The sequence below is a fragment of the Anopheles gambiae genome, chromosome 3 (genome assembly GCF_943734735.2).
Source record: "Anopheles gambiae chromosome 3, idAnoGambNW_F1_1, whole genome shotgun sequence".
Lineage (NCBI taxonomy): Eukaryota > Metazoa > Arthropoda > Insecta > Diptera > Culicidae > Anopheles > Anopheles gambiae.
In genome coordinates, this window is record NC_064602.1 from 39,431,248 (window position 1) to 39,457,905 (window position 26,658).

Here is a 26,658-nt window from a genome sequence, read left to right on the forward strand (position 1 = left end):
TCTTTATGGGATCACACACCACGAATCTTCGTCAGATAAAATTATCGTAATTTAACAAAATTATTCGTAAAATATGGGTTCTTGTAATAAGAAATGCCACCATACCACCATATACCACCATATACCCCTTCGAACTTAGAAATTAGCGAAAAATAATGTTTAAACACGTTTTTTTTTACAATTTTCCTCTTGATCTATCAAAAAATTGCATGCAAATATTTTTGTTATTCATCCAGCGGTGGATAGCTCGGATGGCTTGAAAAAGTTCCGCAACAGGCTGGTAGACTTCCCCTACCTCAGTAAAAAAGTGTGGTTGAGTGATATTTTCTAACAGAAGTGCCGTGTTAGACCGCGACTAATGAGAAATTTCCTATTTTAATAATAAGGATGAAAACAACGCATGTGGCTTTAAAAGTGCATTAAACATTTTTTTAAATAAAAAAGTGCACAATAAAAAAACTTAGCAAATTTGTAAATAAGAAACTATTCCAGATTTGAAGCAAGGAGTACAAAAAGTCAATTTGTTTAACAATAATGATTTTAAACAGTATTTTATATGATTATTGAGGTATATTTTTTATTCTCAACTTTGCGGCCCACGAATCACTGAAAATCTGTACTTGCGGCCCTCTTATGAATTGAGTTTGACACAGCTGACCTAGAGAATAAAGTGTCTAGAGGGAACCAACTACTGTGTTGGATTAGTCGATCAACGCAAGGTTTCCGTAATCCTATGACCATAAAAACCATCTACTGTGCCTACGTTCGATCTGTGTTAGAATATGGCAGTATTGTTAGTGACCCCTGTACCGAACAATGGAGTAATCGAATCGAGGCCATCCAAAGAAAAGCGACTAGATATGCTGTAAGACTCTTACCATGGCGACAGGGCAATGTGTTACCGTCATACCATTCCCGGTGTCTGCTTTTAGGGATTCAGTCGTTGAAAAAGCGCCGTGAGATAGCTAAATGCCTTTTTATATCAGGACTACTTAACCATCACATTGATGCTCCTACTCTATTAGCTACGATAGAATTTAACGCGACATCTAGGAATCTACGTACACGTCAATTCATATCCGTCCCTCGTTATAGAACTCGTTTTGGCCAGTCTGATCCTATGTCAGCTATGTGTCGAACTTTCATAAATAACTTTGATTTATTTGATTTCAACATGCCACAGAATGTTTTTAGAGATAGACTCAGGACCCAACTTACGTAATAATTTTATTTTCAAAATACATTTTCTATTCTTGTGCACCTGTTCTCCCCGATCGATTTATGTACCTTACATAGTCTATAAGCACTAATTTAAGTACATTCATGTAGGATCTTCAAGATCCCGATGGATTAATCAATAAACATATAAACATATAAACATATATTCAATGTTTTTTTTTGTTTTTTTTTTTGCGTGTACTCCTGCTTTCGCTAGTATATCAGTCTTCTCATTTTTTGCTATATCCAGATGACCGAGGATCCATCTAATTTCGGCTTTAATATTGTTGCATGTGTGTAAAATGTTGAACATAGAATTTGTAGCTTCAACAAAAAAAAAAACAAATGATATATCATGCCATTTTTAGGGAAAAGTGTAAAAACATAATTCGGCCGATGGACCAAAAACGTCGAGAAATAATGCTTTCTTAACATAGTTTCTGAATATTTCGAAAATCAGAATAGTGCATAAACAGCAATTTCAAAAAAAAAATCCTCTTAAACATTTCCTTGATATTGCTCGAAGTCGAGACGGCAAAAACTTATCATTTATAATCTTTCAATATTTTCTTGAAAATGTTCTCTCTGGTGGACAAAACGGAAATAAAACTCCCACTATACTCAAAATACGATCAGTAATTCAATCCATTGTTTTATTTCTAAGACAGAAGTGTATCCAGACAGGAAACATGGTCAGCAGGATTAATTTATACATCGAACGAAAAAATAACAATTGTAGTATATCTTCTTTACAGAGCTTCTTGTAATACACCCCATCAGCTATAGACATATTGTAGCCATGATAGGCCAGATTCGTTTGGACTGTTAGGATAGGACGTTAAACTTCCTATATATCTCGTCTACGACTTTTCATTTCAGGAGTATTGAAATGCTCCCCTACCAAAGGTAAGGCCTCTAAGCTACAACGTTTATAGTAAGAGAAACCCGTTCCGGGTTTCAATGATCGCTGCTAGGTTCAATCAGTCCGCTTCGAACAGTTCGTTCCACCTCGGCTCATGACAGTACAAACTACCCTGGAATCTTGAAATCCTTGCAAATAGTTCAAGTTGTGTGAGCTTACAACGATATCACGGTGATTAAGGCCATCGCTACTGTTCTCTATTATCATTCTCTATGCATCAACGTCAAAAGGGCTGGCTTATTTATCCGTCTGCTGTTTCATCTTACACTTCAATAATACACTTTATGCAATTTGCTCTTGATTTCATCTGTGTCAAGAAAATCACAGAACCATTCCATACTTTTTAGTGGTATTAATGAACAGCCAAATGCTATGGCTACAGCGGTGGCTCATTATTGTGTAAATATTGTGAAATCATTGTGTAAACCAATATTTACGATTGTGTCGCACTTGCGTGGACAATAACCATTTCTTGATTGGGCACATTTACATACAGCAAGCTTTATCATCGCATTACATTCACATCAGATCACAGTACAAAGCGTTACACATCAAACATACCTTCCTTGAACCGCAATGCACCGCAATCACAAATCATAGAATTTTATTTTGCCCCGTAAACTCGGTACTATACGCTGTTAACAGAGGGATGGTAAGCACCAATCATGATAGCATTTTCCATGGCAAACAGTCACCGAATCACCGATAGCAACAGCATTTGGGAGCATATCCGTGTACGCATAAATCTTGTCCTGCAGTGTAACAGGCGGCATGAATATGGTTCCCGTCCCGGTGCCGATCGTCGTGATAGATCGTGTGATGCGATGAAGTGTGAAATTTGTCGTCATGAAGTTAACGTGCCGTGAAATGCACGTGCTCTGTCAGCTGCATCGCGAGGGTTGCAGAGCTTTCCGGTGCCTTTGCAGCCTTCGGCTTCGGCAAGCATTAACTTCTATCGTATGATGGGTTTGATGCAATTCCTCTTGGACGTGGTTATACAAGCGCGGTAAAACACACCAGAAGGTGTGTGCTGAAGCGGCAACTTGGGATAATATATTGTTTTCTTTGGTGTCCTTGAGAGAGAACTTTCATTTTACATTGTTTACACCTACCTGACTCTCATCGCGATTGTCTACTAGCATTTTATTGTAGGGGGTGTCTCTCTACATCCAAGCGTACACCCTTCGTCACAAGGCTGAAGGCAAAGTTTTGCCTATACGATGCTTAAATCCCAGCTATTACTTTGCGCTGCAGAGTACACCGAAGACTAAGAGGCATTCCCTCTTTGCGAGCATACTTACTATTGAGTGCTTTACAAAGACGACCCTCAAGTCGATCTCGCGCTTCTTAAATATGAATATGTTCAATCATACGATTTCGGATAATCTTTTCTTTCGTGTTTCGGTGTCACTTTTCTAGCGTTCGATATTTACCGGTGGTTGTGGCTTGTTCAGTTGCAAAATTAGAAGAGAGTTAATTTCTAGAACTACACTTATACTTATAAACTAATCGTCCGAGCGGAAAGCTCAAAACTCAACGAAACGAACTTCGTGTTTTGTTAAACACGATTAGATGACAGGGCGTCCGTGCCTGTGTCTCAACAACCTCCCCCCTCCCCCCAACTCCCTAGACTCAAAAATCTAAACAAAATAAGGACAAAAGGAAGTAAATTGCATGTGCTTTCGCCTTTCTGCAGCGAAAATACAAAATACCTTTCGCTATGTGTGGAGCAATACTACTCATGCCAGCTTACAGTCTCAGTCGTGCGCATGGCTGAAGCGCTCAAGTGGCCAGCGGGTTAGAGGAATCGATTAGAGGAACCGATCCTCGGGAAGAAACGTTTAGCGCGTAAGTTGTTGTCGTACTATTCGAATAACCGTGTTGCATTTTTGTAGGCGTCGAATGAAACAAATACCTCCGCTGGAAGCGCTGCACCATCAGTTACAAATTGCAGAATATGCTCGTGCGCAGCTGAGTAAAGGTGGTCTCGTGGACTATATCGTAAGTAGTGCCGTCGACAGCAATGATCGCTGACGAAGCTTCAGGCTTTCTTTCAGGAGGCAAGACTGGGTGCTTTGCTTCGTAGGTAAGCAGATAACGTCGAAGGTGTTTTCCGAGTCTTATAACTTCTTGTCGTTATACCATGTATGCTGCCCATGGCATGGCAACTGCTGGCAAATCGTCTATCAATTGGTCGCCAATCAGCAAATCTACATGCAGCTCGAAAGAGGGGACAATCTTCGCACGCACCGTTTTTCTCACCGGGGGTAGAAAATTGTACCACGCCAATCTGAGTGCTGCTGACTACACTCGGTTTAATTTTTAACCTATGAGAGAATCGATTGCTCATCAGGTTAAGCTGGGATGCAACATCCAATAGTGTAGGATGCACAATAGCAAGTACATCGTTAGTTTCCGCAACTGCAGTTTGAGACATAACTTTTTCGGGAGTTTGTCTTAGAGCTGTTTTGTCGCTTCTTGGTTTGCTTGCCGTGTGATCGTTAGTGTGTTGTGTGTGTGTGCCACCGGAGCATTTTGCGCAGCTGGCTTAATCGCAGTGGAAAATGAACCGATGCTGTAATTGTAACACGCGGGAACATTTTGCGCAGCTGACGTCGGTGCAGTGGAAAATGTACCGGTGTTTTGTGCTTTCCACGCAGGAGCATTTGGCGCAGCTGGCGTTGGTGCAGTGGCAAATGTGCTGGTGGAGTGCGGTGTGTATGTGGGTGTGTGTTTTGCGGGTTTATGTTGGTAGCTCGTTTCTTTTCCGCAAGGTGTCGCTGTGGCTTTGTTTACATTTGTGTAACTACCACATAATTTGGGAAGCGCGATGGTGGACAGCTGTAACCCTCCTAAAGAGTTTATGCTTGTGATTTGCGGTTTGTTTGCATTTAGTTGAATGCATCGTTTTGCCTTCAACAAGGCCTCAACACGAATCAAACGAGGCTCAAAATCTTCGCGTAAAGCAGCATTTTGGGCGATCTGCTCTTCGTTTGATACTGCTGCATCTTCTAATTTCGATTGAATTGTTTCCAGCTCAGTGGAAAGTAGTTTGAGCTTTGCAATGCGAATGTCTATTTCGATTGCATCCCGTTTTGGGATAAAGAAACACCGAAACTTTTCGTGACTAGCCAATACCGCGAGTAATACTGTCCTTCTGGACGATAAAACATCAACTTGGACGGGCATAATGCAGTTCTTGCAGGAAAAAATGCTAAATTTCGCGGACACAATGATCTTGGTCGATTGCGTAGCGACTAGAGCAATTGAAGTTATGTGCACGAAACAGCGATTATCGCGAGAATCCGTAAAATGAAGAAACCAGATCCGTCGTTATCCTGGTTACGCCACCAACGGCTTGTTTCAGAAAAATCAAGAGGAACGTTTGTATATTTTTAAAATAGAATATGTGTAACCTGTTCAAGCTTATTGGGCATTAGCTTTCAATACATTGTTTTTTCAAAGATATGCCATTTCAAAGCCATATCAAATATTTAAAGCGAATAAAAAATTTTGGGAGGCTTAAAACTAGTCAACAAGTTCTTTTAATGAAACTTTCAACTAACCAGAAACTCCAATTCATATTTCTTTCCGATCGTCAAGGTTAATATGGATAGTACAATTTGTGCACTAAAGAACTTGTTTTTTTTTTTTACATAAGCCCATTGCATATAGCTGATCAAATGTATCAGCATGCAATTTTTAATTAAGCAAAGCGACTATTAACTAGCCTTCCAATTCCTATAAACATCTAGGAATCTTCTTCTTCTTCTTGGCCTGCTCATGTACGAGCACGTCTAGTAGACATGGCCAGCTCGTCAATCCGTTTCCGCCATTTGGTCCTGGGCTGCAGTCCTCCAACCACGGCTGCATCCTATCTCCGACAGGTTCGACTCCACCTGATCCAGCCAACGAGCTCGCTGTGCTCCTCTACGCCTCGTGCCGAACGGGTCGCTGACGAGGACCCTCCTGATGGGGCATTAGTCCAGCATCCCCATCACATGTCCCAGCCATCTTATCCTTCCGGCTTTGATGACCGTCAGAATATCAGCACCGCCAAACAGTTCAGCTAGCATCTAGGAATGATCAGGAATAAACATCTTGTTCTTATAATATTACCTAGACTGTGATCAGGCCGGTCTCGTGGTACAGTCGTCAACTCGTACGACTTAACAACATGTCCGTCATGGGTTCAAGACCCAAATGGACCGTGCTGCCATACGTAGGACTGACTATCATGCTATGGTTATCAATAAGCCCACTAGTGCTACAGGCAGCCCTTGACCGACAACGGTTATTGAGCCAAAGAAGAAAAAGAGTGTGATCAAACACCACCATGCAAGAATTTCCAACAATTACTTTAATTACTTGCTCTAAGCAGTTAAAACAATCCCAAAGGTACATTAAAATACAAAACAGCGATCAACAATTTACCCATTACCTTCTTTATCATGGTATAATATACATTTTGAGGACTTAAACGACCACAGTCCGTGGTGGAGCCATTTTGTCATACTGCATTCAATAAAAACGTACCTTATAAAACCATTCTCGATCCATCTTTTTAACATCGCACATAATTTCTATTGCTCCATTAATTCACTTCATTCCATAAATGAAGAGCTTTTACGGTTCACTCAACAGGAAAAGAAATTTCATCAAAATTTTCAGACTTTTTATTCCCTTAGGTCTCATTAATTGGCTACGAGCTTAAAACGTTTGATTGATTAAACCTTTCAAAGAGAATTCAATTTGCCGAACAATTGAGCAAAAAGGCCACACTATGCTCCACCATAAATAGAGTATTAGTGGGTTTAAAATTACGCGGTTTAAGATTCTAAGAAACGTGGTACAAAAAGTGAATGATGGATGTACTACTGTTTGAGGTTCGTTTTAAAATTGAAGACATTTGTCCTAGAAATATGATTCATAAAGGATTTCTTTGAATTTTGACATATTCAGAATGACGGTGATGTTCTCCGTTAAACGACAGAAGAAAAAAAACCAATCACGTTATGTAGACCACTTTGCTCAACGCCCTATCGTTTATGCCATTTGTTTTCTTTCTGTTTTTCGTACATTGATGTTCTTTGACGGATTGAATCAAAATGATTTTTCCTGGCCCGACTCTGGTCAACTGGCGTTGCACTTCGGTATGAAATGAAACATCAATGGCGGAACAACAGCTGCCATTATGTAAATATTATGGCAATCATTGGGATAGAGAATGACAATCACTATCAAACCAAAAGAAACTTGAGAGCTTAGTTATAAAACTAATCGAAATGCGCCAACATATACGCCAACGTACAACATGGATGATTATTACAAAAAAGACAATGAAATAAGTTCCTGCTGCAACTGTGCAAATAATTTGAGAAACGCAGTTTCGACTCTTGCTGAAATCCGGTCCAACTTTTACCCCAGCGTTGTCAAACTCATTTGACCCCACGGGTCAAAACACCACTGGAAATAGCACCACGGGCAGCAGCCTAGCTTTTACATGATATTATATGATACAAAATTCATATCGTTAGCAGATCTTTTCATTTCATTTTAGGATGATAGTTAGGTTACAAAAGTTAGAATTTTAACGTAAAAAACAGTAAAAAAGCTGTAGCAGATTATTTTCAATTGGTCACAGGCCTCTGATGTTTCCAACATTTGCATAGTTTTATCGCAACTAATAAGATTCAGTACGCAAAAATAATGTGCAAAAACTGACCATGACTTATGCGACAGTTAAAATACAGAGCAGTAAATTTTGTAACGTATAATTAATATTGGTGTTATTTTGATTATCGATATTTTTGAGCTGAAATCCAAGCAGCTAATTCTTACTTTTGATGCTATCTAAAGTCCATAAATTACAACAAGTCGTTCAGTCCAATTCAGATCTTCATTTTTTACATTTTCAAAACAGTGTTAGAGCTTGCGTTTTTAATTCCTGTTGGCTGAGTGATTTTGTTACTTTCTACAAGTCTTTTTCTTACAGAAATTGCTTAATTGGTCGCCAAGTGCCTTGATTTTTTTTCCTGAAGTACATACATATGAGTACGAGATTCATGATTTTTAATGAGCTTAAAGCTAAAACGAGAATTGTTTCTCTTAAGAATTGTTCATCAAATATTTGTTGGCAACGAAATAATTCATTGGAAAGGACATAACATGACATAACATTTTCATTGTTTTTTTTTTAATTTTACTAAAATTGTGCCGAATTGAAAGCTCAGTTTCAATAAAATAACTATGTTTGATTTTCCTTCTATGACTACGAAAGTTTTGGCCTTCTTCTATGCACCACCATCGTGCAACCCTTGGACAATGAAACAACAAGAACAAATTTAAGGTGAATAAAATAGAATTGAAAAAATGAAACCACTACAAGAAATGGAAAACATACCTCTATTTTAAAAGCTATTACTTAAAAATGTCTAACAATAATAGGGCGCTAGGGGGGAGCCAATCGAGTGCAATGGAGAGTTGGGTTTGTATGTGTGTGTTTTTGCCGTCTACTTCTTGCTGCCGTTACCTATTGACTGGGAAGGGATTTTGGGGCATCGTTCTGTATGCACTATCGTTGCAAGATCTTCCACAGAGACCATTCCGGTTTGGAAAGGGCGAGGGGAGCTTGGTGTAGAGGATTGAAAATTTAGTACGTTCATGTTGTAGCCAGAATGTTTGCTATTCACGCACAAAGTAAGCCGGCGCCGATAATGAGAAAACGAGAAAGTGAGCAATTTTTCGTGGTCGTTTTGTTCGTTGTTCATTTGCACTGTTATTGAGGGACGGGAAAAGGCAAAAACTAACAACAGCCAAACGAGGCTGGGAATGGCCAAACGTGCACAGTTGGGAAACATAGACCACGACCAGCCGCCCTGTCTTCATCGGTCGAAAGTTTGGAGACAAATGTTGTCAAATAAAACCAACAATCATCCGGTGCGAAAGAAATTAGCGTTCGATTTAAAATAAGTTAAATAAGCTAACAATACATTAAACATGATTGCGGATTGTTTTACCGTGTGGTAGAAAGCCAGTAGAAAGCACGTAGAGACACAGACGCCACCGTAGCACAAATTCATATTATACGAAAAGGAGAAGTCACTGACAGTCACAGTCACTGACATAAATTTCTTCGTAGCAGGGACACATTTTCTTGAAGATTGCAGTTTTAGTACACATTCTAAACTACCTACATACAAACGCACATACACAAACAACACCTGGCTTGCAATGTGCTGCACTGTGCAAGGACTAATATCATTTGTAGCCGGGACACAGCTAACAGCTTTGCAGTCCTCCTAATGCTGTTCACGTTTTCAGTAAAATAAATTGAATGCATTGGTGTACGAACAGCATAAGTTATTACACCACTTCTTCACACATGCTGAGCAGCCGTACGTACCCGTGCGATAGCTTGCTAGGGTTGACTTAAAGTGTGAGATGCATTCAAATTATATTAAAAGTCCTTTAATTCACACGAAATTTCAATATCTATTAAAAGAGAGGGTTGTAATGAGTTAAACGATTTTTGTTAAATTGTTTCTTTAAAAGATGATAATTTATTTCAAATCGAATGATTGTGGTATTGTGGTTAAATAGGTACTTACAAAAAAAAATTAAAACAGATTACATTAAACATTTTGTTTTTCGTATTGTTAAATTTTCTGACTCTTCCAAATATCAAAAGTGATTGTAAGAAAATTAAATGTTAAGAAAAAACATATACAAATTCAATACGGCCGAAGCCGTTCCTACTGAATAAAAACAATGTGTATAAAGCAAGAGTGCTTGGAAAGCGTGTGTAATTACCTGGAAGCTGAACACAATTCCACCTTCCCTTCTTTCTTCTATCCCTTTCTACGCTCCTAACCGTGTTCTTCGAAACCGCCCTCCCCTAGTGATCCCTACCCGCCGAACTGCAGTGGGCCGTAATGACCCCCTTCTTCGTGCAATTCGTCGATTTAACTGTGTATATTCTATGTTTGATTTTAACCTTCCCTTATCCTCTTTCCGATCCCGCATCAGAACCCTCCATAATCCCGTGCTGCCTTAATTTTTAATTTTTAAGTTTTAGATTCTAATTTTCTAAAAAAAAAATTATTCTCAAATTTTTGATAATTTGTGTTAATTTTTGTTAGGTTAGGAACATAGGTAATAAGTATTATTTGAGTATTTGTGTAACCAAAAGGTAGACAAATAAATATGAATATGAAAGACGATAAGCTAATTAAACAGTAACGCTATAGAACCTCTCTGTTATAACAACGTGCACAAACACCTGTTTAAAAAATTGTTTGCGCATTAACGCTACGGTGAATATTATCTGCTGGCGCAAAGACTCGGAAGAAAAATCTGTAATGCCCGCTAAATTTGCTGAGTTGCAGTTGCTGACATTGAGTTCATACACTGTACTGAGCTAGCTCTGAGCAATAGCATTTGGTTCGCTAGAGGATTTTAAAACGTCAATCCCTAGTAATCCATCTAATGAGTCGGGCACGATGCAAAAAACACAGCTTCTTTTATTACTCATCTGCTAGGTTACCGGGTTACTGGTGCATGATAATGCTTGATATTTGAAAGCGCAAAACATGAAATCAGAATAATTAAAAAAAATAGATAAAAGCACTTCAAGAGAGATTTTCATCGTTTCCAACTAAACTCACATCGATTTAAGTGAGTGTGTAAGTGTAAGTGTAAGTAAACAATGGTACTCCACTAATCGTCGGTACATGGTTCCTGTGGCTGTACAGGAGGTACCTTGCCAAACTGATGGGCTGATTGGGCTGTAAGATGGCAGTTTTGGAGCTACTCTTTTGTTGGAGACCCGGTGAAAGTGGTATACTGTCGGAAGATTAGTATTCCGTGCACGGTTCGGATAGCGGAAACATGTCTAAGCTGGGATTGTATGACGATGGCCTTCTCTAGACCCGGTGTAATGATGTGTTGAGCAAATGGGGAACCACGCGCCTTCGCCGGCAATTGTTTATTTTATTTCACTTTTATTTCAATCATTGGTGTTATACGTTATGGGCAAGATGTGTAAATTTGAGCTAAGATAATCTTTTACTTTTGTGAAAATACTAGTGTGAACAATACAACTGCTTGTCTAGAACGAGAAAAATAAAATGTTATGACTACGTGATACAACTAAGAATGGTCCGGTTTAATATTACGGCTCGGATAGTTCTGCGTTATTTCTAATGCGGATTGCAACAGATAACTTGTGTGGAAAAGGTATTTTGATAATTAAACTAATTATTAGAAGAACGAACGCTTCTGTTTTGATTTGTTGGAGATAATCTTTTTATCGTTTGTTTGTCCCTGAACGTTTCCTGAAAGTCGTTAAATTCACTTTCAAAATTAGGTTAGATCGTATGAATAGTCAAGTTAAACTTTGCGTCGGTCTTGTGGAACAGTCGTCAAATCAAACTATATAACATACCCACTGGTTGACGCAATAAACAGTCAAATCTAATTGGTAATCCTGATGTCGTCAACAGTAGTGATGGGAAAAATGAATCTTAGAAGGGATTCGAATCGTCGAATCCCAATCTTGGATGGGATTCGAATCTTATAATCCCAATCCCAATGTGGTATAGCGTTTTATTCTAGTTTGCAGCGAAGGGGGGGGGGGGGGGGGAGTTTTTTTAGTAATCTGTATTGCCGAGATACGTGGACCTTTATTCAATATCAAATCAATTAATTTATTTAGTATCCATAATTTCTCATTAAATGCTACATTTGCTATATTTTGACAGAAAACTGGACGATTCGACTTCCGGAACCAGAGATACGTGGTTTCTCTCTACCATCATCAATAGCGTATTTCGGGGACAGCCTCTAATTTCAATCGCAATCCCAATCGTAATCCCAATCCCATTCATCCCACTCGAATCCCAAACGAATCCCAATCCCAAACGGATCGCAATCCCAATCCCATTCATAATCCCAAACGTATCCCAAACAAATCCCAATCCCAATTGAATCGCAATCCCAATCCCATTCAGAATCCCAAACGTATCCCAAACAAATCCCAATCCCAATCGAATCGCAATCCCAATCTCAATAAGAATCTCAATCGAATCGCAAACGAATCCAAATGGCATCGCAAACGAATCCCAATCGCATTCAGAATCCCAATCCCAATCCCACTCGCAATCAGAATCCCAAAAGAATCCTAATCCCAATCGAATCTCAATCCCAATCCTAATCTGAATCCCAATCGAAACGCAAACGAATCACAACCCCCTTTCGAATCGTATCGAAATCCCTATTGAATTGGATTCAAATTCCAATCGAAAAGGAATCTTTAAGGAATTCAAATCCTACAAACGGGATAAGATCCGATCGAATCGAATCTTTCTAGGGATTGAATCTTCGAATCTTCCGAATCCTGAAGCTCCCAACACTAGTCAACAGGCGAATTCTTGCATGCGTTTCTCCCACATGCGTCTAGGAGAATGCGTTTCTGCTACGCACGAGCTCGACCAAACACGGGCCGACACGTTATCGTTCGGCACGTGGCAACGAGAGAGTGCGCTATCCTGCTTCCGTCGAGAAGCATCTATAAAGCGATCGATCTGCGGATCGACCCCTCTGTTATCATATTGATCTTCACGCGAACGGAGGTCAGCTCAAGTATACTTTAATTGCGAGATAAATGTGTTAATCTTTATCCGTGGGTAAGTGATTCGTGTACAGGTTCTTTCATCGAAAGATATACGGCTTCGTGCAACAACACCCACAGTGGGTTCAAGTCCCGTAACTATTCACTTAATACGTAAGAACTAAGAACTAAGCACTTAATACGTAGGATTGCACACAATTTCTACAATTTATAGTACGTAATCATATAAATTACTGACAGTCACGTCCAATACCTGCCAACATGACTGACCAATATTGTTAAGTCCGCCGGTTTTATGGCGCCTGGGCCGGTGATATAGTCGTCAACTTGTACTATTTAACAACATGCCCTTCATGGGTTCAAGTCCCAAATGGACCATGCCTTTATACCTAGGACTGCCTATCCTGCTATGCGTTATCAATAAGTCACTGAATAGAAAGCCAAAAACTGGGTGGGCACAGGGAGACTTTGTTGTTGTTGTGCAACAAAAAAATATGTTGATTATTGTTGCATGACATATAAAGAATCGGAATATTATGAGTTTCCCGCGAACTTCAACGGCATTCATTTTATTTAGAGATGATAACATTAGAACTGTACTGAAACTGTAAAAAGTAATTTAAGCTTACTCACAACTCCACACACTTGAAAAATAAATCAACCAATTAGTTTCCAAATTGTAAACTTAATGAATTGCAATTTTCCTCTACTAGATGAAAGCATTTCAAAAAAAAAAATGAAAGCCTTACTAGAAAAAAAGCATTTGAGGTAAAATCAACTAACAAACATATAACACATGGATGTCCATGTCAAGTCATTGGAAGACATTGTTTTGAATGCTCATTATGTGCGTACATACGGCGTCCAAGGGCTTGTATACGCCCAAATGCAGAGCCGATTGCATATGATTCTGTCTTGACCATTAACATGAGAGGGACATGGCTTATACCACGAACGTACCCGAAAGGTGCATGCATGCTTTACCCTTCAGGATCTAAAGGCAAGGAAAAGGCAAAAAAGACACAGAAAAGTTTCCTCACGGCTACACATGTCCTTTTGATGCGTTTTCTATGCGTCTCGCTCAGTATCACAGCGGCATACGGCAGGTAAGCAGTACAAATGCTGTTACGTGATGCGCACACATGTTTAACGAACACAACTATTCGGGTTGTCTCGGTAAAGGTCGGGTGGGCGCCAGAACGCAAAGGCGCAGACTTTTCCAAGTATTTGTATGACTTCGGCTGTTTTGGACCGTACGTGCAGGCGATGGCAATGTCTTTTAAATATAATTTTTACTTAAAAAAGACCCTATGGCTCCCTTGCCCTTATGGAAAACGTGCAATTGCCTCATATTTTGCTATCCATTTTTACATCTTACATGCGCTGGTAAAACATATACAGCAGATTAACAAATAATAGTGACAACTATCACGTAGTCCAGTAAACTATTACAAATTATGTTCTGAATGATGAAATTATTAATGGGGTAATAATTTTTTGTATCTTTGGTGTTATTCTAGCTTATGCTCTAACTTTTCATTTGTACAATGAGGATACTATCAATCGCACGATTAGAATTTTAGGAGTTATGTTTTGGATAACATGGGATTTTAATGATCTTACTGTTTGAACTGCAATTTATTTATTTATTTATTTATTTATTTACATAGCTGCTGTCTGAATTGAATTCTTAACAACATACCTATTAGCTAAACTTATTAAATATTTGGTCGGAGCATGGATCGGAAGGATGGTAAGGAGAGGTGATGGTCAAACAGGTGTGCGCAGGAATTAAACAATCTCACAGCACGTAATAAAGGGTCATTTAAACCAACTGAAGTGCGTCGATTTGGAACAAATAAAGGAGCACGAGGGCGTAAGGAACGAATTGGAACATAGAAATGCAGGGATGAAAGAATGATTTGTGAATCCACAGCATTAGATATGAGCGAGGCAACAAACATTATTTGGGAAATGTGATGGCGTTTCTCCAATGAGTCCAGACCCAACAGCTGACATCTTTGCCCATAGTCCGGTAGGGTATCTGACGTGTAGCCGGGCATTTTTTGACAATATACCGAGTAAATGATCTCTGCACTCTTTCTATGCGGTCAATTGATGTAAATGAGGTGGGACACCAAACAACAACACAGTATTCCAAAATCGATCTTACTAACGAACAATATAACGCTTTTAAACACAGAGGGTCGGCTATGCGGATTGAAAAACGTTTTATCATACCGATTGTTTTACGAGCCTTATTAACGATAACGTCAATGTGATCGAAAAATGATAACCTGCTATCGAAAGTTACACCAAGATCTTTTACCGAGAGTACACGATTTATTGCTATACCCTCGAAGTTATAAGCAGTCGTAACAGGACAACGTGAACGACTGAAGGACATGACATGACATTTTTCGGGGCATAGAACTAGCTGGTTCGATGAGCACCATGATGCAAATCGGTTGAGGGTGTTTTGGAGCGATACGCAGTCATCAACAGACGATATAGATTTAAAAATCTTTAGGTCATCTGCATAACAAAGAAAACAATCGTGTGGAATGACTGAGTTAACATCTTTAATAAATAAAACGAACAATAAAGGACTCAACACGCTACCTTGAAGCACTTCCGATTTGGATGAAAAGGATTGGGAAAAACAGGAGTTTAGTTTAACACGAAAAGAGCGTTTGCTGAGAAACGAATCAAGCCAACGAATGTGTGAGTCAATAAAACCCATTTTGGATAGCTTCGCAAGAAGGATAGGGTGAGGAATACGGTCAAAGGCTGCTTTAAAGTCAGTATAAATGATATCAACCTGAGAACCGATGTCTGAACTAGAGGTGATAACGGAAGTTAAAGAAATAAGGTTTGTCAAGGTAGAACGTTGAGGAAAGAAATCGTGTTGCTGAGGTATAATGCAGTTTCTTGCAATAAAGAGGATATGTGAGTGCACTATAGATTCAAATATTTTGGAGCTTGCACAGAGGATGCTGATTCCACGATAATTGGTAGCGTTTGCACGATTTCCTTTCTTAGGGATAGGAATAATGTGAGCTGATGTCCATGAACATGACTTAATGGATATACGGTACAGTTTTAATAGGAGAGAACCAAGCACAGTAATGCATTTCTGGTATACTGCTGCTGGAACGCCATCTGGACCGAGATTATATGACTGTTTAAGATTTTTTATTGCTTGTAAAACTGTGCTAAGGTGTAAGTTAAGATTACTGTCGTTGATTACATCGGTGGGCGTGTAATGAGTGCTATTAGAGATTGATGCTTTGGTTTTGATTGATTCAGCATACACACTTGAAAAATGTTCAGCTAGAAGGTTGCAGCAGCCGTCAGTACCGGATGCAGAGAGATTGCCAAGAGTCAGATGAGAAGGGATATCATTAGATTTACGACGTTTATCAGCATATCCCCAAAAGGCTTTAGGGTGAATTTTAAATTGTGCTTGCACTCGGTGCACGTAAGATCTAAGGCAAGCCCTGTTATATATGCGATATGCATTAGAGGCGTATTTGAATATGCGCTTATGATGAGGATCTCGCATGTTTTGATAATTACGTAGTGTGGGAATCAAAATTTATATTAGTGTAGCTTGATGTTTTTTTTCTAAATGCGTTTATTTTGTGGTGTCCTTACGAGAACTATTTAGTAGGTAGAATAGAATCTTTACAACGGAAGTGCTCTCGTTACGCGTTTCTGGTGTTTCTCTGAACGGCCGTTCTCCGCTGCCGCCCATTTCATTGCGTGGTTTCCCGACTCCCGCTTCTTGCAATCTATTTTCTTAGGAGTTCTGAAGATTGTTTGAAAATTCTCTTAACCAAGTGTCCGGCAATGTCTGGCTTCGGGAACGAACAAAAACTTGTCGTTCCCGTTGTAGATACTGGTAGGTGGTGAGCTGTCTGCAGTGCTTCACCGGATTGCAGTATTTTTGGTAGTAAAATTGGTGTTAAACTGTTGTTTACCGGTTTCTTGACTGGTTCTGCTATAGCTGCTTGAAGGCAAAGGATTACAGTCATGAACCACACATTATTGTAGACACGGTTATACGAATGATGCATAATTTCTCGTGACGCATCGTTCTTTGTCGCTTACGGGCTAAAATTTACCTCGTTCAGGACAAAATCAAACACCACAAAATGAATGCTTCCTGTTTATTGAGTGAATTGTAAAGTTAAAATAGTTGCAAGGTAGAGCTTTTTTGTGAGGCATTTATAATCCATTGGTATTTGATAAATGTTGCGTCAAACCTTATAAGGTCAAATTTAAATTTAATAAAATTACAAAGAAAAACATGGAAAAATAAATGAATCAGCTTCAAGAAGAATCGTTTGGTGAATTGAAATATCCATTTGGAATTTGACTACCTGTTTTACGTACTCAATCATTGCACTCGTTAATTTTTGTTCATGTATACAGGTAAAATTTTAATCATTTTGTAAATTTTACATTCATACCATATTACCTGCTACCTGCCATATGTCGTAACATTTTTTTCTTTCATTCTTAGAAATATTGAAAAACGCACCTGTGGGCAGATTTGTTTGTATTTATTAGTTTTTTTTATTACACTTTTTTTTACAACTTACGTTCTTCTCAAATGTTTTTGTTTTTTATTCCTTTTGTCTGTCCCTTTTTGTACCACAATATATAAAAACATATAATCAAAACATGGCTCACAAATTAATTCTTAGTAGAGAGTGCGTCTTTTTCTTTCTGTTGGATTTTGAGATAGGCAGAACACACCCGTAAGTTAGGTAATGAAATAACAATGCCCATGGATAGGCAACACCCATTACTTGTATTTTCCCATTAAACAGAAATCCCATTTAAACCAGTTCAAACATAATCCAGTTCGAATATTGCCAACTTAACAAGAATTAAACAAGAAAATGTATGTATCGCTAACGGAGCACGCAGGCTCTTGATAAGAACACCCCAGAAATCACAAATTAATCGAGATACACCTTCCATTTAGAAGCTCGCAGTCTTTTAAATGCTTTGTTTAGCTGGTAAGTTATGGTTGTTTTCTGTAACTTTTATTTTCTCTGTGTTTCATTGGAATTTTATGTTAGAATTCTCTTCATCTCGTTTACATACAATGATACATAAACATACACAATTAGATGAATGAACTGTATTTGCGCTTCGATCAAGTATTGTACATATTATTTGAAACGGTTTCCCTGTTTTATGAACGCTACATAACAACTTGAAAATCAATAATTCGTTCATCTTTCGATAGTCAAAGTTGCCACACCCTAAAAGCACTATGCAAGAAGCTGTATAAATCTACTACTCCTGCTAACCAACATACTACCTCAAATGTTTTGCAAATCAATAAAATAAACATGACTGATCCTTGATGAATTAATTCTCGAAAGCCTGTATAGGCCGGCATGTCCACGTAGGACATTACGCCAAATAGAAGAAGAAGAAGACTGATCCTTGAAGCGTACTGCGCCGATTGCTTGTGTGTCCAATGATCTTATAAAATGTGTAAATGCATGCTCAAACAGATCATAGATGAAAGAAAACGATATCGAAAGGAAGTTCTTTTATTGGCGTACCAAACATTATCAACCATCTTTACAGGGTAATTTTTATTTAACGAAACTTCACTGCAAAATCTGGATACATTTTCGCCTTCTAGGCTCTTAGGATTGCTGAGCGAAAGGAAAATGCTTTACTAATGTCCATTCATTGCAGCGATTGAAGTTGTGTCGTGCAATTCGAACAATTCTCAAATTTTCTTTTGATCAACTTTTAATATGCCCTGCTTCTCCTCCCGCCCCCAGTTAATCACTATCATCCTTATCTTGCAGTTGATTTACCACATCATCGTTTAAAGTGATAGAAATACTCATCGTAATTGATTGAAAACACAAAATACTCATAACCCAGCACAAATGAGTGGCTTTACTTATCTTACAATAAATTGGAGCTATTTCCATTGATTTCGAGAAAACATGGTTTAAATCAAGCTGTCGTGCAAAACACAATGGAATCCATAATTGTAAGGTTTCTCAATAAACAGAGGAGGATGTTTGAAGAGATGTTTGATTCGAAAACGAAACCAACCAGCGCCGATATTAGTGAACGCTCAAATCAACCTCACCAAGCAGTCTACTGAAGCATTATGTGACTAAACTTTGTTTTTTTTTTTTTCATTCTTAAAACAAGGTCAAAAAATATAAAGAACTAAAATCGACCCGTATTCATTCAAAGTTTGACCGAACTACGCTTTCGTATTCTTGTATTTGTTTTCAGTCGTGCATTCGCAAAAGTTTTCATTCCGGTCAAACATGTAGGTTGTCTGGAAGTTTGGGAGACTGGTGAGCACGTGTTTGCTTTAAAACCTTTAGCGGTCTCCGGCTTTTGTTTCTTTCGCCGGAATTTTTGATTGAGTTTCGAGGTTTGTTCATAAATTTTGTCCACTTGCAGTCCATTTGCAGGTGAGGTTGTTGTGCGCTTGTTGGTTCGTTCGATTATTTGTTGCTGCTTTGATTTTCTTGGGATTTTGTTTTGTGATTTAGGAATATTTGGCGTTTTCCTATTAGTGACAAGTTCATCATACGGATGAAAAATAGTGGAGAGTACGGAATTTTACTTTGTCAAGGTTTTTTGGGACTTTCTTATATTGAGCAGAGTTTTCGTCTCTCACTATCTCACCGGAAACAACGTTAACGATGTGATGCGTGGGCTATATCCAACAGTTACTGCGTGGGTTTCCTTTCACTGGATCCGTATATCGATCACTTTGGCGATGCGTTTACCAACATGGGAATATCGCTTCACTCACTTCGCTAACCTTTCCAAAGAACACGTGTACATGTCTTGAAAATGAATGATGAAAAAAATCTATTGTTATAAAAAAAACATTTGTTTAGTCTTTTGACCCCAGTAGCTAGTAGTCCCGTTCTTGTGTCATTTTCTGCCCTGGGACATCGTTTTCTTTAGCTAGTTTGACCTTTCAAAAAGAACTGTCCAGTGATTTTACAGTGTCTCCCATCGCACTAAACTATTACATGTCTGTCCGCGACGTGTAGGTTGTAGATTTGATTTTTACATTCATAATTTACAGTATACCAGTCCATCATAACCGGGATAGTTACAGGGATGCCCTTTTCCTTAAGTAATTATAGCGAGCATGTGATGCTCTCGTTTTCTGAGCAATCAAACTCTGCGTGTTGCACTGTTTGGCAGTTTGAAGCTTCACGGTATCATCTATTGAAAGTTAATAAAATCGATTTAAATTGCATCTGCCCCAACACACTTCCATTTTCGCTACGTCTTCGCTTCTTGCAAACTGATGCACTGCTAAAAAATAGTGTTAAAATTCCGCTTCGGCTCGAACGACTGTGTCCGCATCGTAAACGGGGTTTTGTACGTGTGTATAGGGTTTAGTGACTACTGAACGGTATGCCATGCTAAACTTTGCGCGCACAAACTTTGATCTCAGGAACAAAAGACCTATATACTCTTAACTAACATCTTCATCTTCGATCTGCGCTTTGCTTGGTTCGTAAATATTGAATAATATACCGAAACGGGGACCACATGTGGTTAAAAAGCTAAACTCATGGGCTTCATAGTCCGTACCTGTGGTGGAACGGTAGGAACAGGGAGGACAGTTCAGGTGTTTAACGTCGTGTGCTGTCGTGGCAGGTTTGGAAGATTATTATGGGTTTGGGCGATTTTTTTGATTTACCTGACTGTAAGGAACTTAGCGAACCCGAGATACTCCCACAACCTTCGTAGGCGTAGTTACGCAGATCGTCGAATGGCCCGGAGGCTGAGTCGATGTCGACGCGTCGCTTCCGGTCGTCCAGGAACACGTCCACCTTGCCGACGACCTGGTCGGACACGACGGCAATATCTGGACCTGTTGGTACGTTTGCGGAACGGACAGAACATAATAAAACATTGTTAGCAAAGCGTTGTTGGCCCACGGATTTAAATGAGCTTCCCATTAGATTACAAACAATGAACTGACGCACACAAACAACACGTGACACTGAATCAGCAAATAATAGCAATTAATAGCAAATAAATAGCAGGCGATGCTGGAGAGGGCAATACGTGCGGGTGCTTGGTGCATAACTCCCAAAATGGCACATGAAAACGAAACACGCTACTTACGTACTGGCGGTGCCTTATGTTGAACGAGCTCTGGCAGCGGACCAATGGGAATCTTTAGTGTCATCATGTCAAACGCGGTCATGTCGTTCTGGCCACCACCTTCGTCGCAGTAGTTGATGATGTTCTCGCGGATGTCGTCCTTGGTGACTAGCTTCTTGTTGAAGTTAGCCGAACGACGCTGGGAGCAGGAAAAATAAACAAACAGCAAAACTGTTGCGTGTGGAAAGGAAGAAACAAAAACAAAACTTGTCTTTAGAAAATATCTCCAAAATAATGTTTAAAGTACATCCATACACGATTCCACTTACTAATGATCAGTAATAGGCAGACTATAACGGCGGCCAAGGCACTGGTGCTGAACTTAAGCGCTTGTCGTTCCTTCAGAAACTCACAACTCTCGCCCCAGTACGAGTCTGGACAGATGCACTTGTACTTCAGGCGCGGCTCCTCGTTGATGCAAGTGCCCCCATTCAGACACGGATAGTCCAGGCACTAGTTCCGATCGATACAGGTCTTGCCTTCCGGTGAGATAATCATACCATTGCCACAGTTGTACCGATTAAGATTCAATTCAAACACAAGCTGTTAGCTGCTGACCAAAAAGACCATGCTCTCTCTCACAGTGAATATCGAGGTACTTACGCGCACTCGTACTTGTTCCACAGGTCGACACACTCGAACGGATCCGGACAGTACGCGTTCTGGCAAGGATTGTTGGAGGAACGATGTTCTTCGCCATCGTGGCCTGACCCCACTGGGTACCGTTGGTGGCTGGCGGAAGTGGCAAGCTTTTACCGTCCAATCTATTGGCAGGGCAGGAGCAGGAAGAGAACATTATAAAACAACACATAGAAACACACCACCATACCCGCTGGACTTACCTTATATCGTCGATGCAACTCTTCTGATAGTCCGATTTGACATCGTACGTCTTCACGCCGGTAAACTCCGGCTTGCCACCCGCATACACCCTCCTACTTGTCCACCGAAAGCCACTGATGTCCGTCGAACGAGAAGCTCTGGTTGAAGTTGGCACCCTCACCCTCGTCCAGCTCCCGGATGGCCGCTGAGCCGTATCGTTGCACCTTCACCACGTGCCACTGTCCGTCGTCCACCTCGACCGCAGTCAACGCTAGCTCCTGCTCCTCCACCTGGCCCGTGTTTAAGCTGTACCGGAAGTACACCTTGGCGCCCTTTAGCTCAATGATGCCGTACTCGCGCATATGCTGATCGCTGATGCGGAACAGCTCACCGTACCTTTCCCGCGTGCGGAACCGCAGCTGAATCTGCGTCGTGAACTTATCCGGCTCGAAGCTGAGCGCGTACTTCACGTAACTGTGCGTCTTGAACGTGGTTGGAGTGGTGGGCAAGCTGCAGTACGTGCCCGTCCAACCGGGATTGCATTCACACTTGCCGTGCTCGAGACACCGGGCGACCTGTGGATTCAGATCACACACCTCCTGCGTGTACAAACAACCGGGCGCACTGCCCTTAGACAGTCCCGGGTGGGACAGGTGCTCCTTTCCGTTGTGCTTAAACTCGCGTATGCACCCTTCGAAACCGACCCCGACCGGCATGTACTGCCAGCGGCTGTAAGTGTAATCAAACTTGTCCCTAAACACTCCGCCAATCTGGAGCGGCGTGTTGAGATTCAGATATTCGTTGAAAGGCGGCACCTTGCCCAGCGCCTGGCAGGTGTGGTCGAGAAACTCGACCAGGTTGCCGTCCTCGGTTTCGGTGATTTCGGCCGTCTTGCAGAAATCGACCACCATCTTCACCTGCTCAGTGTCCCAGAACAGATCGATCCGGTGCCATTCGCCATCGTTGAGCGGATGTTTGGTAGCGATGCGTAACTCTAGCGTACCCGAGCCGTAATCAATGAGAAGCCGAGGATAGCCCTGCTCCAGCTCGAGTGCAATAAAGTCGGACAGCTGCTTGGACGTGTCGTTCTCCTTCGGTGGTATGATAGGTCCGTTGTAGAAAATTAAACCATCCGGCTTCGTTGTGATGATCTCGACGCTAATATGCGACTTGTCGCACATGTCGAGCGGTGGGTACCAGGACCAGCCACGAGCACTTGATACCCGACATGGAATCGGTGCAGCGACCGCCGTTCAGACAGGGATGGGATTTGCAGGTCTGCTGCTGCTTGTACTCTCGCGAACCGCATACACACTCCGCCGTGGAGTTGATCTGCACCCCAACCAGGGCGGTTTTGTTCGCATTAACTAGGCAGGGGTTCGATTGGACCTCGATAATGCTGGTGCACGACCCGGCACAGTCCGCATTCTCCAGCAGACACTCATCCACGTTTACCATCGTGATGTTGATGCCCACCTTCTGCTCGATGTCCTCCTTGTGCAGGAGTATCACGCTGTTCAGCTGCACCGCCTTGTAGAAGTACGCGCCATGCACGGCGAACCGCAAATCGATCAGCGGCACCGACCGATCCTTCATCTGCACACTGAACACGTCCACATTCTTTACGTCCACGTTCAGCAGCTCCGCCAGCTTGTCCCGGAACCGCTCCAGCTTGCTGCGGAAGATGTTCTGGGTGCGATAGTTCCAGATGCGTTTAAAGTCCTCATCCGTAATGCCTGTCAGCCGGATCGAGCCGGAGTTGACGATTGCCTCGTAGGAGATGTGCTTCACCACCACCGACATGTTCGCATACGATTCCTGCGCGTGCTTGCGGTCGTAGATCTTAAAACGCAGCTTGTAGCGTCCCTCGTGTGCACCGCGCCGCATCGTCACCATGCCGGATGTGTCGTCTAGCTTGAAGCGTGGATTCTCGGCCTCATCCCAATAGAACAGCTTGTCCGAGGTGTCCCAATCGTCGAGATCGTTAACGAACACACGCCCGATCGGTGTGTCCGGCGCCTGGCCTTGGTAGTTGTACACGATCACCTCCTTGGAGCCAGGCTGCATGATGTTATCGTTCAGATCACCGATCGTGATCGTCAGCGTGCTGGTGCCGGTTTGCGGTGGAGTGCCCGAGTCCTTGATAACGATTGGAACGGTGTACTGCTTGCGGTATTCGCGATCGAACGAGCCGAGCGATGAAATGATCGCCATACCGTCACCCTTGCTACTCTGCTCCACCTTGAAGGACGTGCGAATCACATCGTCTGCGTCCGGGTCCATGAGGAACTAGAACGGTGCCCCATTGCCCTTCAGTCGATCATCCCTGTCAACGGCGGAGATTTCGATAATCTTCGACGGCGGTGAGTTTTTGAGCAGAATGGGCCGATAATCTTCCGCGAATACCGGCGCATTATCGTTGATGTCCTTCACCAACACGGTCCGTGTCCGGGTTGATGTCAAAGATCGGCAAACCAGTATCCTCCTCGATCGCATTCTTCTCGATCGAGTAAATGATCTTCGCGTTGGTGCCTTCGTTGATATCGTCATAGTCTTCGGCCTTTATTGTCATCACGTGCATGCCGATGGTGCCATTTTCGGTCACGTTGCCGTACGCAATCCCGTTCGGGAACTGCGGCGCATTGTCGTTGACGTCTTTCAGGTTGATCTGACCCTCCGTAAAGCCCACCAAACCCTCGCCTCATTCGTCCTGCGCAAAGACGGTAAACTTCCAAGACGCTCGTCCGTGTGGTGGATCTCGGTTCAGAGGCTGAACATTTGTAGGAAATGGTGTGGAAGGCGTACAATAAGCAAAAAAGAAAAAAAAAGTTATTAGTTGTCACCAGCATAATTCTTAACGCTTGGGATGCATTTTTCAATTAAATAATTTCGAAATAAAATTTTGTTTGACTTAATAAAGCCTAACAAGACTCGGGACATTGCTGGTCCATTGCGTCGGTTTTGTTCGTTGCCGGAAAGAGAAAGTTTACAAAATTGCTTGATTTAATTAAAATACTGTATTTACTTGAGGTTAAACTAGTGTCCGGGAAACCGAGCTCGAAAGAATGTACTTTTAGTCCCACACGAATCATTTCGAGACCCGGCACATGGCACAAGTTGGAAGTTATTCGGAACTGTAGCAGACCACAATCTAGTTTCGCCATCGAAAAGTTTCTCCATCGGGCCAAGGTTTCATCGAACAGCAGAGGCCCATCAAGTCTTGCAGACGTGTAAGTTTTTAAACCGGAAACTTATACTGCTTTTAAAATGGCTTCATAGAGTTCCAACGCTTAAACAATTCTGAAACAAAACGGTTATCTCATCCCTTCGGCTTTCGATGGTAAATGGGTTTTGCCATGCACCGCTCTGGTCGAATCTTATCAACCATATGAACATACCAGGATTCTCCCATTTTATTTCTGAGTTGTCTGCAGTGTTATGTTGCAGGTTTTTTTTTTTAAATTCCTTTACATTTCATACCGCCACGGTTAACTGCAGTGCTTTCGTTTTGTGTGTCATAACTGGCGGACAACGGTGATTAAATCTTGCGCATGCTTCCAAGCGGATAATTTTGACCTACCTTAAGCACAAATATTTCCCCAGTGGCTTTGTTGATGTCAAAGTAGCTGTTGGAGGGATTTTCGATGTCAATACCAGCCCCAGTCAGAAAGTAGATGATGTTGTTTGGACGCTCCACGTCGGCATCCGAGGCGGTAACCTGTTCAGGGCGAGGGGAAAGACATGAGAGGCAATAAGTGGCAAGTGGATGTAAAAATACCGTATAAAGGCGAAACACGAAAATGCAGAAAAGTAAACAAAAGGGAACGATTGTTTCTACGAACTACCGAAATCGCCCAACAAAGGAAAATTGACTCAATGAAATTCAGAAATTGCAAAGCCGCAAGGGGTACGATAGCCTTTCTCAGGTTTGCTCTGCGCCCTGTCAAGGTCAGTCAGCATCGTAGCAATCTTGAACGGGAAATATGAATTTTTTGTAACCGGATGATTGGCATGACCATTTTCTCGTTCGGATCGGTGAGATTGGGCAGAAAACATCAACGTACACCTGGCGTGTTTGGGTAGGTCGATTGGGCTTGGCACGGCCCCGGACAGCTAATTCAATTCCATCGTCTGTAAGATGTAAAATTAGTTTTTCATTTATTACTGCAAATTGCACTGCTCGATGATGTTGTATACTAAGGAGTAGTTCGTTTAGTTGGAGATGAAATCGTTCAATATATTTGCCATTAACACACCAGTCCAACGTGACGATCAAGTCTAGCTCAAACCTGGAAGGTGTATAGTAGCTCGAGACAGTTATGCCTTCATTAGCTCAATAATGTTGCTTCAGCCAGTCTGATTAAGTAGTTGTGATTGCAACATAGCTTACTTGGTCGCTGGAAATTGTAATTGATTGCTGTTTGTTTTATTGTCGTCAATACAAACAAGAGGAAGAGAAACATAGAAAAAGGAAGATAATGCCATGTTGATTGATGATTTCCGAACGGCATGTACAATTGCTTGGGCCTAATATGAGTTAAGTGTTTGTAACTGTTACCGGAATGGACTTGAAGCGGTAATGTTTTCATGTGCTTTCCCATAGTTTTGTGGGAGCGATTAAAAGACGATGTGAACCGTTCTAAGAGTGAACTAAGACTAACTACATTTATTCGATATTCAGTGTAACCACGGTTGCTGTAACCAATGGCTACTTGATTACAACTAAGACATTGCTATAAGCAATCCACCACAGAGTCCCCCTCATGGATAACTGATGTTTGAGGAGCCATTTCTATCATTTTATCTGCCATCTCCGCTAGCTTCGAAAGACTTCCATCGTGGATGCTAAGTATTGCACGTATATTAG

General features: G+C 41.2%; 2 pseudogenes; both read right to left on the reverse strand.

Annotated features, from left to right (window-relative positions):
- Window positions 1-26,658, reverse strand: part of LOC133392713 (neural-cadherin-like) — a 368,858-nt pseudogene that overhangs the window by 211,250 nt on the left and 130,950 nt on the right.
- LOC133392857 (neural-cadherin-like) lies at window positions 20,273-26,378 on the reverse strand (annotated as a pseudogene).